Source organism: Gossypium arboreum, chromosome 11 (genome assembly GCF_025698485.1).
Source record: "Gossypium arboreum isolate Shixiya-1 chromosome 11, ASM2569848v2, whole genome shotgun sequence".
NCBI lineage: Eukaryota > Viridiplantae > Streptophyta > Magnoliopsida > Malvales > Malvaceae > Gossypium > Gossypium arboreum.
The window spans coordinates 65,527,346-65,547,879 of record NC_069080.1 but is presented as its reverse complement, the minus strand read 5'-3'; positions in this window follow the sequence as shown (position 1 = coordinate 65,547,879).

Sequence of the window (20,534 nt, the reverse complement as noted above, 5' to 3'; positions counted from 1 at the left end):
TCATTAAAGAAAAATATTAAAGTTGAGATTTTTAATGAAGAAAACTTAAAAGTAAAGTAAAGATGAACATCTAACAATAAAATAAGAAGCAAGAAACATTAAAAGTAAAGACATTAACAACTACAATTAAAGAGAACTGAAAATACATTAAGCAAAGATGAAAATTTCATTACAAGGAAATGTACTAAAAGTAACCCTAGCTACAATGTTAACTAACTTAACTACCCCTAAAGAACAATAATAAAGTCCAAGAAAAGTAAACACTGCACTAAGGATGAAAATAAAAGAAGAAACGCTAGAAAATGGAGAAGAAAACTCTAAAAGAAAGCTAAAGAAAACTAAAGTAAAAACTAATCTAACTAAAGAAAACTAAAGTAAAAACTAATCTAACTTGGCCTTCTTTTTCCTTTAGCCAATTTAGGCTAATTTAGCTACTATTTCAGACCCAAGTTCTTGACCAAAATCTCTTTGAATGAGCCTTCATTGATTGGTTCTTCGGTTGGATAAAGACTACCACTAGTGTAATTTTTTCTTCCCTCACAACATGGGAGTCATGATACCCATGGTAGGATATCACAACACCATCGAAATTCTTGAAATAGGGTCTCCAAGGAAAATGGATATTGTGATACCCTAGGTGGATGATGCAATACAATTGTAGGTAGTATTCATCTATGCCTTTGTGTGGGTATCACGACCTTCATGTTTCAATGTCGCGATGTTGGTTCGCGATAGAATGTACAAGTGTACACAGTCGTTATCAAGTAATAAGTAAGTAAAAAGAGTTATTGTCTCTACAAGGACTGTGTTTAAATCGATAATTATAAAATTAATATTAACAAGTTGGTTAAGAAAAACACAATATTTTTAAGGTGATGGATGCTAGAATTAAATTAATGCAAATGAATTAACCTAAATGCAATGAAATGAAATAAGATGCAATGAGATGGTTTTAGCAACAATTTCACAAGTTTTAACAATAATAACATGAATAAGCTAGAAAATTTACAACACTTGACTCAATTCATTCTTCATCGTGTTTAACAATGTTCCAGAAAAATTCCATGGCAACTCGATCATTCATTAACTTGGAATCCCATATAAGTTCTTTCGAAGTCTTATACTTAGAAAAACATGTATATTTCTATATCCATATTTAACTAAGGATACCTTAGAATCTATGTGCAGTAATAGGACGGATTAGGTTTGAAACAATTTAATCACAATGTTGTAGGCCAATTTTGGCCCGTTTACAAAATACCCAGGCCCATTAAACCATTTAACCCATCCTCAAACCCAAAACCTAAAATTAACCTAGCCCAACATCCAAGCCCAATTCCAAAACCCTAGACTCCCACCTGCCTCTTCCCACTCTCCCATGCTGTCTGCCACCAGCACCATTCCCACTCTCCCATGCTGTCTCGCCACCAAGACCACTCCCACTCTCCCATGCCTTCTGCCGCCAAGACCATCACACACCCCATTGTCCATGCCCATGCCCTGCAAACAAGCAAAACAGAAGCAAGGATAGAGAATAATAATAAAGTATGTAAAAATTAGGCTATATAAAGCCACCCAAACAACAAAAAAAGGGGAAAAGGGATAAAAAATTTGTATCAAGAACAAAAAAAGGAAAGCTCGGAAGGTGAACTTCAATTTTTCTCTGTTATCTCAATCTTTCTGCTTATCTTTGCTTTGTTTTATTTTTTTCTTTAACTTACTTTAAAACGAAAAAGAATCAAGGAAGAAAAGAGTATTACGGATCTACCCGTGGCAGCCCCTTTCCGCTTCGCACGGTGAATCGCCGGTGATGATGGGTGTTGAAACCTTAACTGAAGAAAGGAGGAAGAGATAAAAGAGGGGAAGCAAAAAAAAAATCCAGCAAAAAATTCCAGCACCAAAAAAAAATTTCCAGAAAAAATTTCCAGCAAAAAAAAAACCAAAAAAAAACAATAGAACGACCCAAAACAAATTCAAATTAGAGATTGAAGAAACAAAAAAATCTAAGGTGATTTTTTTTATATTTTATTTTAATCCGATTTTAAGTTTTTAACCTATATATATTAAAACATAAAATATAAATAAAATAAAATAAAAAAAAAAAAAAGATTTTTTTTTACCTTTCCTAAGAACAGCAGTGTCACGGTGGCACACGGCTGGCCGGGCGAGCCTCCGGTGACCGGTAGCCTGATTGGATTTCCTTCTCTCCTTCTCTCTTCCCTCTCTCTTCCTTTTTTTTTTCCCTCCTCCAAATGATTTTTTGGGTTATTTTTGGCCTTATATAGTTTTTCAAAACGACGTCGTTTTGGGGTTGTCATTTAACCCCAAAACGACGTCGTTTTGACTTGGACCTGTTCGACCGACCCGACCCGCCTAGGATCCGCGTGTTTTTTAAAGGAAGGGCAAATTGCGCTTTTAGCCCTTCCGCTTTTATTACTTTACAATTAAGTCATTTTTGTTTTTTAATTTGGCCCCGAATTTGTCGCGATTTTCAATTTAGTCCACAATGATGTGTCTGCATTTTATGGGAAGGAATATTTGCTGTTTTGGTCCCCGATGTTTCCGCGTGTGTTTAATATAGTCCTTTCCTTTTATTTTTATTTCAATTTTGTCCCAAATATTTTGTTTTTAGCTCAACTTAATCCTTTTTAGTTATTTTACTATTTAAATCAATTATTTTAGTATTATTATTATATTTTATTCACTTATGTAGTGTGTTAATATTTTTATCATTTCTAATATATATATATATATATTATGTGTATTATATATATATATTATGTATATATGCCATTAGTTATATATTTCTTATGTATATATTCTTAATACTATTATATACATATATATATATATGTATATTTTAAATTCCATATTGTGTATATATTATTATTACAAATTATTACTATTGCTAGTATTATTATAACTATTATTATATTAGTGTATATTTTATATACATATGTATATATATATATATATATATTTGCACATATCATTATTTTATATTGTTGTTGTAAATTTTTATGTATATATTTTTTATGTATGCTTCCTAATATTTTCTTTTATTGTAGATATTATTATTATTATTACATACTTTTATTATATATATATACATATATATGAATTTTTATGTACATATTATTATTTTATATTATTATTACCAAATATATCATTTTTCCTATTTTATTATTAGTACATGACTTGTTTCTATTTTGTAAATATCATTATTATTGTTATTTTAATATTCTAGTATTCCATGTTAATATTTTTCATTAATGATATCATTTTTTTTTATGTTCTTTATCTATTTTAATTTCTCACTTTAGGAATATTTTTCTCATGTTTTAATTAATTTCAAAAATAAGGCAATGTACCGATTTAATATTAAGCTATCGATTTCATCGCTATGTTGGGTGAAATTAAATCGGCTTGTGAAACAGGACACCCTTTCTAAAAAAAATCGAAAACTAAAATTCCTATTTTTCAATCGGATCACGATTAAATATTATATTGAACTCGTATTTTTGAAAATCAAGTCAATACATGTTTATGAGATACCAATTTTGGGCGCCGTGAGGGTGCTAATACCTTCCTCGCAGAATCGACTCGAACCCCAATTTTTCTCTCGAACTTTCACGTAGACCTAAATTTGGCCTTCTTTTTGTTTTAAAATAATTTTATTAGGTGTCCGATCACACCTATAAAAAGGATCGGTGGCGACTCCCTTTGTTAATAAAATCGAAAGTTGGTTTTCAAATGTTTAATAAATCACCATAATTAGCGACCAAGCGTAAAATTTTTTTCGTCGCAACAGCTGGCGACTCCGCTGGGGACGCGTTTTTGAGAGTCGAGTCGAGTTAAGCATGTGTTGTTAAATTTTCAAATTTCCTTGTTCAAAGTAAATATTTGGTCGTGATCCGAAAATCTCGTTTTCAAAATTCCTGCATTTGTATCTCTTCTAACTTGCTTATTTGTTTGTTTTTCAGTTTTCAACTTTTATGGTTTTGGTTTAGTTCCTTTAAGTAAAACACAAAGGTTTATGAGTTTTTCTCCCACACACCGTGCACTTGCATTTTGCATAACATAAGCTCTCTACCCGGCTCGTCTGCTTAAGTGAAAGTAAACGCTATGCCTTCGTGAGTTAACTCGTCCCTCCGCATAGGCTAGTGAATACTTTCGGGTTACATATGACTTATGCTTTCATGAGTTAACTTGTCCCTCCGCATAAGCATAAGTAAATGTAATCCCTCGAATTGAACTCGTGAGCTCGTGATGGGTTATGACCGAGGCTTCGTGCTAATCTTAGTAGATGATAGTACGAGCAATTCGAAAATTGTCTAGAACCGAGATCGCATATAATGAACCATACGAGCTATCCAATTAGAGCCATGACGAACCTCTCGTCCGCTTATAGTCACCAAAATAAGTACACGGGAAAATGCCTTTTACCTTTCAAGAGAATTGGATTGGGTAGTTTAATTTGTTTTTCAAATTATAATTGTTGTGTTTACTAACCGAGTTTGTTTGTTTTATTTTTATTTTCATCATGCATCATAGGCATCATATTAGGAAGGTGTTGATTAAAGGTTGGTTGCCAAAAAAACGGGTTTCTGATGGAGGAGTCAATTACACAAATGATCGAGAAGAATGCCGTGGTTCGGGACTGGTCTCTAAAAACTCAGAGGGACAAGGGGGATAGTCTTGTGGAAAGGTGTGCTGCCAATTTGCCCGAACAAATAACTGTGAATGTTCGCCAAAATAACCTCGAAGATTTGGTTCAAATTTGGAATCAGTGGGATTCAGACATTAGAGACATTTTCACTGAGAGGTATGGACATATAGCTCACCTGATCACCATCCGTGTAGATAAACAGTTGATTCAAGCCATGGTTCAGTTCTGGGACCCAGCTTATCAGTGTTTCACCTTTAATCAAGAAGACATGACTCCAACTATAGAAGAGTATGCTGCTTTACTCCGCATCGACAATGTACAATTCGGCAAAATATATGTGAAGGAGCCTAAGCCGATGACCTTCAAGAAAAAGTTAGTGAGACTGACAGACATGACCGATGCATGGGCTGAAAGACAGATAAAGAAGAAGAACGAAACCATTTGCATTCCATGGTCCTCCCTACGAGATTTGACTCTGAACCATCCTGACATGCTGAAAAGGGTAAATCTATTCGCTTTGGCCATTTATGGTTTGGTTATTTTCCCAAAGGTTCTCGGACATCTCAAAGTGGCAGTAGTTGATTTCTTTGAAAGGTTAAAACAAGGAGTCAACCCTGTCCCAACCATCCTAGCAGAAACCTTCAGGTCCCTGAGTAGTTGTCGAAGAAAATGGGAGGGACGATTTATCGGATGCGCGCAGTTGCTCAATGTTTGGATTTTGAGTCACTTCTGGAAGGTAGAGCGCACTCCATTCCATATGTTTTCTAAAACATTCTCCCCGTTAGAAGCTTTCCTCAAGAAAGAATGGTCGAAGGAAGTCACCGAGCAACATTGGGTATCGATCTTCGTAATCTTCGCACCGAGGATATAACATAGAGAGCACCTTGGATTCGTCCTTCGATTCGCTATACAAATGTGGAAGCCAAGATTGGGTACCTTTACTTGGGTTATGGGAGGAGTTGGATATGCTCCGCTATTGGTCCAAAGGCAATTTTCTTCACGACAATTCCTCCCCGCAATCGGAGGATTAGCACGATTCGAGTTCGCTTTATTTGGTGAAGGATATATGAAGAGAGTCCGAGACACCGCAAAGTCTTGGAAGGAAATTCATTTCATGGAATTAGCTTTGTATGCTGATACCCTTACCCAAGATTACGGCGTATGGAGGAAGCAACGGGTAAATAGTCGACAAATCTCGTCAACAAACCACCCCATCCGAATCCTTTCTCAAGGAAACGCCGTCTCGAGCTAGAAGTGGCAAGACAAGAATTGAACGAGAAAAGGCCAAGATGTCTCGGGACCTCGGTTCTTCAAGAAGAAAACTATCAACGAAGATTGAAGTTCAAAGTTGAAAGGTCCGAATCGAAAAAGTACAAAGAGAAGCCGAGATTGTGAGAAACGACTTAAGGGACCTTCATTTGGAAAACAAGAAATTAAGAAGCACTATAAAGAATAGCGGGTTGGGCAAGTCGACAGCAGAATGGAAGGAAGAAATTAGCAATATCAAAGAAGGAATGGAGTTTTGGAAGGGAAAAGCAAAGAAAGAGGAAGAAAACGCTGCGCGCGCTGTAATAGAGTTAAGAAGGAAAAACACCGAGTATGAAATAGTGACTGTAGAATTGGCGAATAGTCAGTCCGAACATCAAGAATTAAAAAGGAAAACACGAGATCTAGAAAATATACTGCAATCTCGTCAACAACAATTAGATAACCTCCTGAAGACTCTAGAAGAAAAGAGTGAGCAGTACGATAGGGACATTCACGCGTATGAAGGAACTCTCAAAGAAAAAGAAATGCAACTCGACTTCTTGATCAATGAAATTCGCAAAGCGGCTATACAAGTTGTTCAATTATCGATGAAGCCAAGCTTTCGGTTGCCAATTCCTCCGAGTCAAGATCGAGCATATCGAGTTTTAGAGCAAGTGAAGAAACAAGGCAATGTGGCTAGGAAATTTGTGTAACCGTTGGAAAAATGGAAACTTTGTGTAATAGACTATGTTGATAAATGAAATTCCTAAATATGGGGCTACCTTGAAATTAACACCAATTTTTTGCATTCCTTGCATAATTAACATATTAACATTTTGACATTCGTGCATTCATTCATGCATTCATCCATACATTGCATATCCCATACTCGGTCATTTGAAGACAAAATATATAATTCGCAGCTTGTAATACCACAAGATCGGAACCACGTCATCAAGATAAAACGCTACCGACAAGCTAGAGTGATGGAAGTGAATTCAATGAGAGAATTGAAAGGATGGAAAAGGCTCAAAGAGAATTGCAAGAGCAACCGGCCAAATCGCAACAAGAGACGAGAGACCTAATGGTGAGATCTCGAGAGGAATCACTCGAGCAAAGAGATCAAATGGCCAAGATGATGGAGATGGTGTCAGCTCTAGTTAAAGGAAAAGGACCCATGCGAGCCCTCGACATCGAGGAGTCTCGATCAAGAATTCACCACGATCAGATCCACTCTATCCCCAGATTCACTCCACCGCTCGTATATACAACACGAGAGGGTATACTCAGGGGAACCCATCGGATTGGAACATCGACCTATGCCACCGCTCCACCCACTAATTTGGGGCAAGGAATATTCGCGTCAAACCTGGGGCTAGTCCCGCTAATCCACTAGTCCCAGATCTGGATGACCCAAAGAGTGGTAGCCAAGTTGAAATCGGATAACCATGACGCAAAATATAGGGGTCTAGAGGAAAGACTCAAAGCGATAGAAGGCACTGAAGTCTTCTCCGCACTAGGTGCCAAAGAACTCAGTTTGGTACCTGATCTGATTTTGCCCCCGAAGTTCAAAGTGCCTGATTTTGAGAAGTATGATGGGACAAGATGTCCAAAGGCGCATCTGGTCATGTTTTGCCGAAAAATGACTGGTTATGTGAATGAGGATAAACTACTCATACATTGCTTTCAAGATAGTCTAACAGGGTCAGCACTTCGGTGGTACAATCAACTTAGTAGAGAAAAGATTCGATCTTGGAAGGACTTGGCGTCAAGATTTTGTGAGCAAGACAAGCATGTATCGGATATGGTGCCGCATCGTATGACCTTGCAGATGATGGAGAAGAAACCAGAGAATCCTTTAGACAAGACGCGCAAAGATAGAGAGATATCTCGCCCAAGTGGAGCCTCCATCGACTAAGACCGAGATAACGGTCCTTTTCATCAATACTCGAAAGCACCATTCTATGACAAGTGGTGGGAAGTGCTACAAAGGATTTTTCGGATATCATAATATCCGTGAACTCATAGAGAATGCCGTCAAAAGTGGTAGAATGGAAGGATCAAGGCTCAAAGAAAGCAAAGAACCGTAAGGAAGAAAGAACCGAAGCCCACATGGTGGGAACCGAGAGTCGTTACATTCCCAATTCAGTATCCTAACTAACCCCGACCTCGAAATTATCCACCCCAAATTTCTATTATCCCCTCAAACCCCTTACTACCAAGCACCACATCCGTCCTACCCAGATACGCCACCAACAACCAAAGACCCGTCACCACATTTCCACAAAACACTCTACCCACTCAAAGCCAACCCGAAATGAACCAAGACCAACAAGGCCCAATCCGAGAGACGACAATTCACCCCTATTCTCAGATCATATGGGGAATTGTACCCAAAACTTTGGAGAAGCAATTAATATCACCCCATTACATGGCACCCTTAAACCTCCATACCGAAATGGTACGATCCAAATGCTAGTTGTGTATATCACGCAAAAACCGGGGCACACTCATCGAGAAGCATCTTGCTTTCAAAAGAAGAGTTCAAGGACTCATTGACGCGGTATCCTACGATTCGATAGTGCCAAGAACGCCACGGGAACCCGCTTCCTAACCATACCAAGGGAATGTGAACACAGTGGGGAAAGAGGATGAATGGAAGGATAGGAGATGTGTTTGAAATAAGGACGCCTCTAGAAAATCTGGAAGGTATTGGTTAAGAAAGGATTGCTCGACCACTCGATAGAATTTTTGGAGAAGAAGGTCAAAGTTTTGCAATTTTCATGGGATTGTTGGACATGACATTCGGTCATGTGAGGACTTTAAAAGGTTACTTCAAGACCGGATGGATAATAAGGAGATCAAGGTCCTTAATAAGAGGGAAGATGCCAACGAAAGAGAAGTATCGTCTCGATAGCCAATCATCGTGGCCTCCTTATAGTGCCGATCGATCGTTGATAATTTATTACGACGCGATGAGAGAGCCATTGAAACCACAGATGGTAATTGAAGTACCGTCTCCTTTCTCGTATAAGGACAACAAAGCAGTACCATAGAGATATGATGTTAATATCGTTACACCGGAAGTTGAAAAGTCCAAAGCCATAACTGAAGATGTTGGGGAGGTAGGTCATTTTACTCGAAGTGGACGATGCTATTCTAAAGAAGTTGAGCCGGTAAAGAAAAGTAGTTACTCAAAACAAAAGGGAAAGCGGTGATGCACGAAGTCGAGGTCGAGCAAGAAATTCCACCCGCAAGAAACTAAAAGCACGTGAATGAGGAAGAAGCTCAAGAATTCTTGAAATTTATTAAGCAATGAGTATAGTGTGGTGGAACAATTGAGCAAGCAACAAAGACGAATCTCGTTCTATCTCTATCGTTAAATTCGTAACCACATCGAATGCTTTATTGAAGGTGTTAAATCAAGCTTATGTGGCCAACAACATATCTGTCGAAAAGCTTGATAGATGGGTAAACAATCTGAATGCGGATAATTTCATCTCTTTTAGTGATGATGAGATACCGCCAAATGGTAGAGGCTCGGTGAAAGCGCTGCATATCACGACTCGCTGTAAGGGCTACATAATACCGAACGTACTCATCGATAATGGGTCAGCATTAAATGTTATGCCATTGGCCACGCTTTCTAGAATACCGATGGATTTGTCCTACTTAAGGCCCTGTCATTCCATGGTAAGGGCATTCGACGGGACGAGGCGCGAAGTCATGGGAAAGATCGAAATCCCTTTGGAAGTGGGCCCTTACATCTATGAGGTCGAGTTCCAAGTCATGGACATTACACCCTCTTATAACTGTCTTTTGGGAAGACCTTGGATCCATTCTGCTGGAGCAGTCCCATCATCCCTCCATCAAAAGATGAAATTTATCATGGATGGCTGTTTGGTCACAGTGAGGGCGAAGAAGACATTGTCGCATCTATTTCTACTGATGCGCCATACCTGGAAGTAAGCAAGAACGCAGTGGAATGTTCCTTCGATCCCTTGAATTCGCCAATGCCACTTTCATCATTGAAGGAAACAGAATTCGATGCCAAAACTATCGAGAAATACCGAATAGGTGTCAAGTTGACCGTAGGAAGGGGAGCTCATGCGAGAAGAGGTCTAGGAGACATCTACAAGGAATAGTTAGGGCTTTAAAGCCGAGGCACCACAAGGCCCGACACGGTTTGGGGTTCCAAATGACATGCGCCAAAGAAGAAAACAATGGAAGAAGGAACAAGAGAGAAGAATTGCAAGAACTTTAGGCCGAGAACCGAATGGGGACCGATAGAGTACCCTCATTTGTCAAAAACATTTACATCTCGAGAATGTTGTACCGGACAAGATGATCCACGAAACATGCCGAGGTTAATTGAAAGGGTTTTCGAATGTCAAGATAAGTGTCATTGACAAAGAAGTGGTGCAAGTAAAGATGTCTTGAGGATACGCCTTTGCCCTCCCGGTTTTATGTTGAACAATTGACCGCCGAGGAGCTTCTTGTAGTTCATAAGTCTTTGAGTAATGCTAAACATTAACCTTCTATTGTGTCCTTAGATATAATAGAATTCTTTTGTAAGAGCTTGCATTCGCTCTTTATCATTTAAATGAATATCATTGAAGATGCATGTTGTCACGATTTTTCGCGTTATCACTAATTTCATAATCATTTTCTCATTTCATAGCCTATCCTTACATTTGCCTCATTGCCATGACATAACATTTTGTTTGTTGTTTCCAATACTTGGATGTCCCCTATAGCTTCCTTTTCCATTCAACTTTCGGTGCTCGATATTGACGACATGAATAAGCCCATTACTGAATCTTGAAATTGATTTTGAGAAGGCTATTTGCTTAGGAGAATTTGAAGTCAAGAAAATGTCAAGATTATGTCTCGCCTCTGAATTGTTAAAGATGGTGGAACAAGAGGATAAACAGATTTCGCCTCATGAAGAATCTGTGGAAACAATAAATTTGGGCAATCAAGAGAGGAAACAAGAAGTGAAGATTGGGACTTCTATTTCAGAGAGTACCTGCATAGTTTGATCACTTTACTCATGAATACAAAGATGTTTTCGCATGGTCATACCAGACATGCCAGGGCTAGATGAAGATTTAGTGATCCATAAGCTCCCATTAAAGCCAGAATGCAAGCCCATCCAGGAAAAATTAAGACGAATGAGACCCGAAATGCTGTTGAAAATAAAAGAGAAAGTCAAGAAGCGGCTTGACGGCTTCCTACAAGCCTCCAAATATCCAGAATGGGTGGCTAACATAGTCCCGGTACCAAAGAAAGATGGAAAAGTATGAATGTGCGTGGATTACCGCGACCTGAATCGAGCAAGCCCAAAAGATAATTTTCCCTTGCCACATATTGACACGTTGGTGGACAACACAGCAAAACATTCATTGTTTTCTTTCATGGACGGATTCTCGGGGTATAATCAGATCAAGATGGCCCCTGAGAATATGGAGAAAACTACCTTCATAACAATGTGGGGAACGTTCTGCTACAAGGTGATGCCATTCGGGTTAAAGAATGCTAGGGCAACATATTAGAGGGCTATGGTAACGTTATTCCATGACATGATGCACAAAGAAATAGAGGTCTACGTCGATGACATGATTGCTAAATCCCGAGGGGAAGAAGAGCATGTAGTGAACCTCAAGAAGTTGTTCGAGAGGCTGAGAAAGTTTCAGCTAAAGCTTAATCCAACCAAATGTACATTCGGGCTACCTCGGGAAAGTCGCTAGGCTTCATTGTCGATGAAAGAGGTATCAAGTCGATCCAGATAAAATAAAAGCCATCCAAGAATTACCACCTCCGCGCATGCAAAAGGAAGTTAGAGGATTTTTAGGGAGATTAAACTACATCGGCTGATTTATCGCTCAACTTACCAACCAATGTGACCCAATCTTTCGGTTTCTTCGAAAACATAACCTGGGAGAATGGAATGAGGAATGCCAGGTGGCCTTTGATAAGATAAAACAATATTTGTCTAGTCCTCCAGTACTAGTACCGCCAACTCCTGGAAGACCATTGATATTGTATTTGACTGTGTTCAAAAGTTCAATAGGTTGCATACTGGGGAAACACGACGAGTCAGGAAAGAAAGAAAAAGCGATCTACTACCTCAGCAAAAAGTTCACTGAATATGAGGCAAAATATTCGTCCTTTGAGAAATATTGTTGTGCTCGTTGGGTAGCTCGGAGACTTAGACAATACATGTTGTACCATACGATATGGCTGATTTCAAAGTGGACCCGATAAAATACATGATGGAATCGCCGCACTATCGGGAAGAATGGCACGATGGCGATCCTCCTTTCGAATATGACATTGCCTATGTAAGTCGAAGTCGATAAAAGGGAGCGCAATAGTGACTTCTTAGCAACTCGAACGATAAAGGAATATGAGCCTTTAAGATTCGATTTCCCGACGAAGACTTAATGTGCATCACGTAAATAGAGTCCGAATCATCGAAGAGAAGTCATGGAAGATGTGCTTTGATGGTGCGCCAAATGCTTTAGGGCATGGAATTGGAGCAATTCGTATCACCAGACGGAATCATTATCCGCTCAACGCAAGACTAAACTTCTTCGTACTAATAATATCGCAGAATATGAGGCCTGTATCATGGGGCTTCATGCAGCTATCGAACGAAACATCGAGATCTTGGAGGTGTATGGGGACTCAGCCCTAGTGATTTACCAAATCCGTGGAGAGTGGGAAGTGAGGGACTCGAAATTGATTAAGTACAGCGATTTAGTGGCTAGATTGATCAAGGAATTCAAAGAAACAACTTTTCATTACTTCCCACGAGAAGAGAACCAACTGGCAGATGCCTTGGCCACTTTGGCTTCAATGTTCAAAGCAAGTAAAGAAGCAGAAATAATGCCCCTCAAAATGAGCATATACGAGGTCCCTGCACACTGTTGTAGCATTGAGAAAGAGGCAGACGGATGACCATGGTTCTATGATATCTTAGAATATATCAAGAATCAAAGCTATCCCAAACAAGCGAATGAGAACGACAAAAGAACAATCAGAAGAATGGCAGCAGGATTTGTTCTCGATGGGGATATCCTATATAAAAGGGGAAAGGATCAAGTACTTTTGAGATACGTGGAGGATGTCGAAGCCAGAAAGATACTTGAAGATGTCCATGAAGGAATCTGTGGGACACATGCCAATGGTTTCAGTATGGCCAGAAAGATTATGAGACTCGGTTACTACTGGGTGACGATGGAAAGCGACTGTATTAGTTTTGCCAGAAAATGCCACAAATGTCAAATCTATGGCGATAAAATTCATGTAGCCCCTTCGCCCCTTCACGTCATGACTTCTCCGTGGCCTTTTTCTATGTGGAGCATGGATGTTATAGGGCCAATTTCTCCAAAAGCATCAAATGGACATCGATTCATTTTTGTGGTTATCGATTACTTCACAAAATGGATAGAAGCTGCTTCATTTGCCAATGTGACGAAGACCGCAGCTTGTAAGTTTTTGAAAAGGAAATCATTTGCGGTATGGTTTGCCTGAAAGAATCATTTCAGATAATGCCACGAATCTGAACAATAAGATGATGAAAGAAATGTGCGAGCAATTCAAAATAAAGCATCATAATTCCTCGCCCTATCGCCCAAAGATGAACGGGGCTGTTGAGGCAGCTAACAAGAATATCAAGAGGATCATTGGGAAAATGACTGAGACATATAAAGATTGGCACGAGAAACTTCCATTTGCTTTGTTTGCATATCGCACATCTGTGCGAACATCTACGGGAGCAACTCCTTTCTCTCTAGTTTATAGAATGGAAGCTGTGCTACCTATCGAGGTTGAGATCCCCTCTCTGCGAGTATTGATGGAATCAGAGTTAGAAGAAGCAGAATGGATTCGAGCTCGATATGATCAGTTGAACCTCATTGAAGAAAAACGCCTAAGGGCAATTTGTCACGGGCAAATGTACCAAAAGAGAATGATCGCAGCCCATGACAAGAAGGTACGACCAAGAGAATTCCATGAAGGAGAACTCGTCGTTGAGAAAGATTCTCCCAAGACAAAAAGACTGCGAGGAAAATGGGCACCAAATTGGGAAGGACCATACGTTGTAAAAAGGCATTCTCAAAGTGAGCTTTGATCCTTACCGAGATGGATGGGAAAAGAGTTGTCGAATCCAGTGAACTCAGATGCAGTGAAGAAATATTATGCTTAGGATGAAAACCCGAAAAGGGCATCTAAAAAAAAAAAAAGGATCAGAGCGAAAACCCGAAAAGGGCGCTTTGGTTAAACATAAAAGATTAGGATGAAAACCCAAGAGGGCGTTCTAATGAAGCAAATATTCGGCTTACAAGGCAATGCGTTTTAAACTGTACGACAAACAGTGAGACTACAGTATTTGAAGAATCTTTGAAAGCTTGAAATCTTCTACGCAAGAAGCCATGCTCGAAAAGATTATTGATTGAGGAACGTGGAAGAGTTCATGTGTTGAATATCTAGAGCATTTGTATCCGTTGAATACGACCCTTTTTTTTTTTGACATTTTTTGTACTATCATCAGTTAACTTTCTTTGTTTGCCACATTTGAAATAAAGGAATACGAGATATCCTTTTTGTCCCTACCTGACTATTTTCATTATGTGTTTATTTACATGATAAATGGTGAAATGACATGCTCTAAACAAAAGAAATGTTAAGCATTACCTGGATGAAAAGTTAATAAGCGCAAGAGTCTCAAAGTAAGAACAAAGTTCAATCGGGGGCAGAAGAGTGATATCTGAGAAACGTCGATCACTCGAAGACGGGTACGAGGCTTGAAGAGGAAGTCGAGAATCAAAGCAATGAACGCAGATCCTCAACAATCAGGGCGAAAAGGACATATGACAGATATGCTTGAGGAGCACTGCATAATCACGTAGGCATAAAGGCATTTAAGACAAACATGTGCATATCATGATGACATCATGCATGGCATATACAGGTAATCTAGTAAAGCAAAAGGACGTGATGATAGCTGCACTGAATCAAAGGAAAAGACACCTGAGTTCTACCAAGTGACAGAAAATCAACTCACATTGCGAGAGGTGAGTTGAGCCTCAAGACACGTTAAGGTAATTTCAATTTATGTTTCAAAATCAACTCATATTGCGAGAGGTGAGTTGAGCCTCAAGACACGTTGAGGTAATTTCAATTTATGTTTCAAAATCAACTCATATTGCGAGAGGTGAGTTAAGCCTCAAGACACGTTGAGGTAATTTCAATTTATGTTTCAAAATCAACTCATATTGCGAGAGGTGAGTTGAGCCTCAAAACACGTTGAGGTAATTTCAATTTTCAATTTATGTTTCAAAATCAACTCATATGGCGAGAGGTGAGTTGAGCCCCAAGACACGTTGAGGTAATTTCAATTTATGTTTCAAAATCAACTCATATTGCGAGAGGTGAGTTAAGCCTCAAGACACGTTGAGGTAATTTCAATTTATGTTTCAAAATCAACTCATATTGCGAGAGGTGAGTTGAGCCTCAAAACACGTTGAGGTAATTTCAATTTTCAATTTATGTTTCAAAATCAACTCATATGGCGAGAGGTGAGTTGAGCCTCAAGACACGTTGAGGTAATTTCAATTTATGTTTCAAAAATCAACTCATAGGTGAGTTGAGCCTCGGGGCACGCTGAGGTATTTTCAGTCTCTACTTTCCAATTCCTGTTTTTCAAAAATCAACTCACATTGCGAGAGGTGAGTTGAGCCTGTTAATTTCTGTCTTTCAAAAAGCAACTCATATTGCGAGAGGTGAGTTGTACCTTTTTGTTTTTCAAAAATCAACTCATATTGTGAGAAATGAGTTGAGCCTTAGGTCATATGTCGAGGTATTTTCAAAATCTCTTTTTCAAATTAAGTTTCAAAAGACTAGCTCATGTTGTGAGAGATAAGTTAAGCTTTGGCTCACGTCTTTGAGTTATTTTCAATTTGCTTTTAATGTTTGCTTTTAAAGAGTCAATTCCTATTGCGAGAAATGAGTTGAGCTCAAGATCACATGCTGAATAAAGAATAAAGATTAGAGCTGATGGAAGACACCAGATTTGGCCTCCCTGAAGAGAAGACCCAAACCTTATTTCATGAAGCAATAGAAGAGCAGATTGAAGTTGTAGATCTTATCTTCCAAGTGGCAAGTGAAGCGATCGAAGCCACAAATTTCATATCCTCGAAGTTACTTTGGAATAGATTAAAGCTACGAGGCACATATCGAAGGTGCAATGGATTGAATCAAAGCTACAGGATGCAATGGACTAGAAGGAGACTACCCGAGCAAGAAGAGTCTTGAGGAGGTCAAGATTCGCAAGACGGGCAAAATTGGCCTTTCTTTGTATCTTTGCTCTATTCCGTTACGACAATAAGCAAAGAGGGCACTGTTGTAGGCCAATTTTGGCCCGCTTACAAAATACTGAGCCCATTAAACCATTTAACCCATCCTCAAACCCAAAACCTAAAATTAACCTAGCCCAACATCCAAGCCCAATTCCAAAACCCTAGACTCCCATTTGCCTCTTCCCACTCTCCCATGCTGCCTCGCCACCAGCACCATTCCCACTCTCCCATCTTTATGCCGCCACCAAGACCACTCCCACTCTCCCATTTGTCTGCCAAAGACCATCACACACCCCATTGTCCATGCCCATGCCCCGCAAACAAGCAAAAATGAAGCAAGAATAGAGAATAATAATAAAGTATGTAAAAATTAGGCTATATAAAGCCACCCAAACAACAAAAAAAGGGGAAAAGGGATAAAAAAGTTTGTATCAAGAACACAAAAAAAAGGAAAGCTCAGAAGGTGAACTTCAATTTTTTCTCTGTTATCTCAATCTTTCTGTTTATCTTTGCTTTGTTTTATTTTTTTTCTTTAACTTACTTTAAAACGAAAAAGAATCAAGGAAGAAAAGAGTATTACCGGATCTACCCCGTGGCCTCTCCCCTTTCCGTTCGGCACGGTGAATCGCCGATGATGATGGGTGTTGAAACCTTAACTGAAGAAAGGAGGAAGAGATAAAAGAGGGGAAGCAAAAAAAAAAATCCAGCAAAAAATTCCAGCACCAAAAAAAATTTCCAAAAAAAAAAAACAATAGAACGACCCAAAACAAATTCAAATTAGAGATTGAAGAAACAAAAAATCTAAGGTGATTTTTTTATATTTTATTTTAATCCAATTTTAAGTTTTTAACCTATATATATTAAAACATAAAATATAAATAAAATAAAATAAAAAAAAAAAAAATATTTTTTTTACCTTCCTAAGAATCAGTAGATGCGGTGGCCGCCACGGCGCCGCATGAAGCCTCCGGTGACCGGTCGCCTCACCGGATTTCCTTCTCTCCCTTTCTCTTCCTCTCTCTTCCTTTTTTTTTTCCTCCTCCAAATGATTTTTTGGGTTATTTTTGGCCTTATATAGTTTCTTCAAAACGACGTCGTTTTGGGGTTGTCATTTAACCCCAAAACGACGTCGTTTTGACTTGGACCTGTTCGACCCGACCCGACCCGCCTAGGATCCGCGTGTTTTTAAAGGAAGGGCAAATTGCGCTTTTAGCCCTTCCGCTTTTATTACTTTACAATTAAGTCATTTTTGTTTTTTAATTTGGCCCGAATTTGTCGCGATTTTCAATTTAGTCCACAATGATGTCTGCATTTTATGGGAAGGAATATTTGCTGTTTTGGTCCCCGATGTTTCCGCGTGTGTTTAATATAGTCCTTTCCTTTTATTTTTATTTCAATTTTGCCCCAAATATTTTGTTTTTAGCTCAACTTAATCCTTTTAGTTATTTTACTATTTAAATCAATTATTTTAGTATTATTATTATATTTTATTCACTTATGTAGTGTGTTAATATTTTTATCATTTCTAATATGTATATATATATATATATATATTATGTGTATTATATATATATATTATGTATATATGCCATTAGTTATATATTTCTTATGTATATATTCTTAATACTATTATATACATATATATATATATGTATATTTTAAATTCCATATTGTGTATATATTATTATTACAAATTATTACTATTGCTAGTATTATTATAACTATTATTATATTAGTGTATATTTTATATACATATGTATATATATATATATATATATTTTTTTTGCACATATCATTATTTTATATTATTGTTGTAAATTTTTATGTATATATTTTTATGTACGTTTCCCAATATTTTCTTTTATTGTAGATATTATTATTATTATTATTATTACATACTTTTATTATATATATATACATATATATGTATTTTTATGTACATATTATTATTTTATATTATTATTACCAAATATATCATTTTTCCTATTTTATTATTAGTACATGAATTGTTTCTATTTTGTAAATATCATTATTATTGTTATTTTAATATTCTAGTATTCCATGTTAATATTTTTCATTAATGATATCATTTTTTTTTATGCTCTTTATCTATTTTTAATTTCTCACTTTAGGAATATTTTTCTCATGTTTTAATTAATTTCAAAAATAAGGCAATGTACCGATTTAATATTAAGCTATTGATTTCATCGCTATGTTGGGTGAAATTGCTTCGGCTTGTGAAACGGGACACCCTTTCTAAAAAAAATCGAAAACTAAAATTCCTATTTTTCAATCGATCACGATTAAATATTATATTGAACTCGTATTTTTGAAAATCAAGTCAATACATGTTTATGAGATACCAATTTTGGGCGCCGTGAGGGTGCTAATACCTTCCTCACAGAATCGACTCGAACCCCAATTTTCTCTCGAACTTTCACGTAGACCTAAATTTGGCCTTCTTTTTGTTTTAAAATAATTTTATTAGGTGTCCGATCACACCTATAAAAAGGATCGGTGGAGACTCCCTTTGTTAATAAAATCGGAAGTTGGTTTTCAAATGTTTAATAAATCACCATAATTAGCGACCAAGCGTAAAATTTTTTTTCGTCGCAACACACAAAAACCTAAGTTATGCAAGGAAATAGTGTTCTCTTAAATTGTTATGAACCTTTAATTTATTATGATTAAGATATAAATTAAGCATGCACCTTTCAATTATCGCATCCATTAGCACCATCTGATTAGGATTAAGCAACTAATTCTAATGTATCCGAACATATTTTATTGCATGAATAACATGAATGATTTTAATTGGAAGCATGAACAATTGAGTCAAAAAAAACATAAACATGAATCGAATGAATTTAATCAAATCATTGAAATTATTCTAGCTAAAACAAATTTAAGTCACCATTATTAACAGAAAAACATTTAAATAATTTTCAATCATGTTTGAACAACTAAGAACAACTTGAAAGATAAAGGAAGAAGAAACTCTTTGATGATTTCGATGATTCCCTGCAGACTGATCATGGTGGCTTCCTCCAATTCTCGTGGTTGCTCCTTTGCAAATTGCTCATCAAGGTGGCCAGCCAAGAGAGTTTTTCTCAAGGAAAAGCTAACTAAAAGGGAATGGGGAGATGGGAAGCTAACTAAAAGGGAATGGGGAGATGGGATGTTTTTAGGGTGGAAGAAAGGAGAGAAAGATGATAAATGAAAGATGTGATGAAGGATGTGTTTGATGAATGGAATTTTTGGATGAAATGAAAGGTGTATGGAATATACTATTTATACGTGAGGGGGAGCTTGGGAGTTTTCTAAAAAGAGCATGCACATCCCTTGATAATCTACCTTATATGGTCATCCATGAATTGTGGGGTGAGGGATTGATGGTTACTTGATTTTGTGACTGATTCTTCCTTGATTCATGGTATGGGGTTGGATGACAATCAAGGTATTATTTGGGGGCTAATTTATGATTTTTTTACACATGTAAGGGATCTTCAATTCAATTATTCCAAAGCTAATTTGGGCAGCTCTTCACGCCTTAGTCGAATTAGGCTATTCTCGCCTTTATTGGACAACTTTGGCAACCCAACTAGTTAGCAGACTAGCCCTTTTCAGCAAACAGCTTTCAACTGGGTTTAATCAACTTTTTTAGGTCAAATTTGTTGTCTTGCCATCCACATGAAGTGGATATTAGCTCATGTCCATGTGTGTCTCCCATATTTATCAATTCAGTGGTCTAACTACAACAAATTGTACAAACAAAAATTAACATGTAGCATAATAAAGGGAAACCATGTAAAATTAACACCTAATTATGTAAAATTACAAATTTTACTAAAAATATGCCCAATGTCTTAAATTGAACTAACATGATTGTAACGCCCTGATTTTTGGGCCTAGAAGTATTGGGCCTTGAGTCTGGGTTCGGGTGGAAAATGGCCCAAATAATTTGGATGTTATTATTATTTCGTATGTTTAGTTTAGTAATTAAAAAAATTACGAAGGGTTTATGGTGTGGAAAAAAAGACCCAAGTGTAAATTTAATTCGAGGCAATTCCTGAATTTTAATTTTGGGAGAGCGGGTTCTAGCGATATGGGCTTTTAAAGTTGAGGTGGTAAAATAGGACACAAATAAGGCCTTGGTAAAGTGGCAAGGTGGCGCCACTAAGCTCCTAAAAAAATGGCATCTGGGAAGGAATTAAAGGTCCAGGGTTCGAGTTGCAAGGTAGGCATATTGTTAT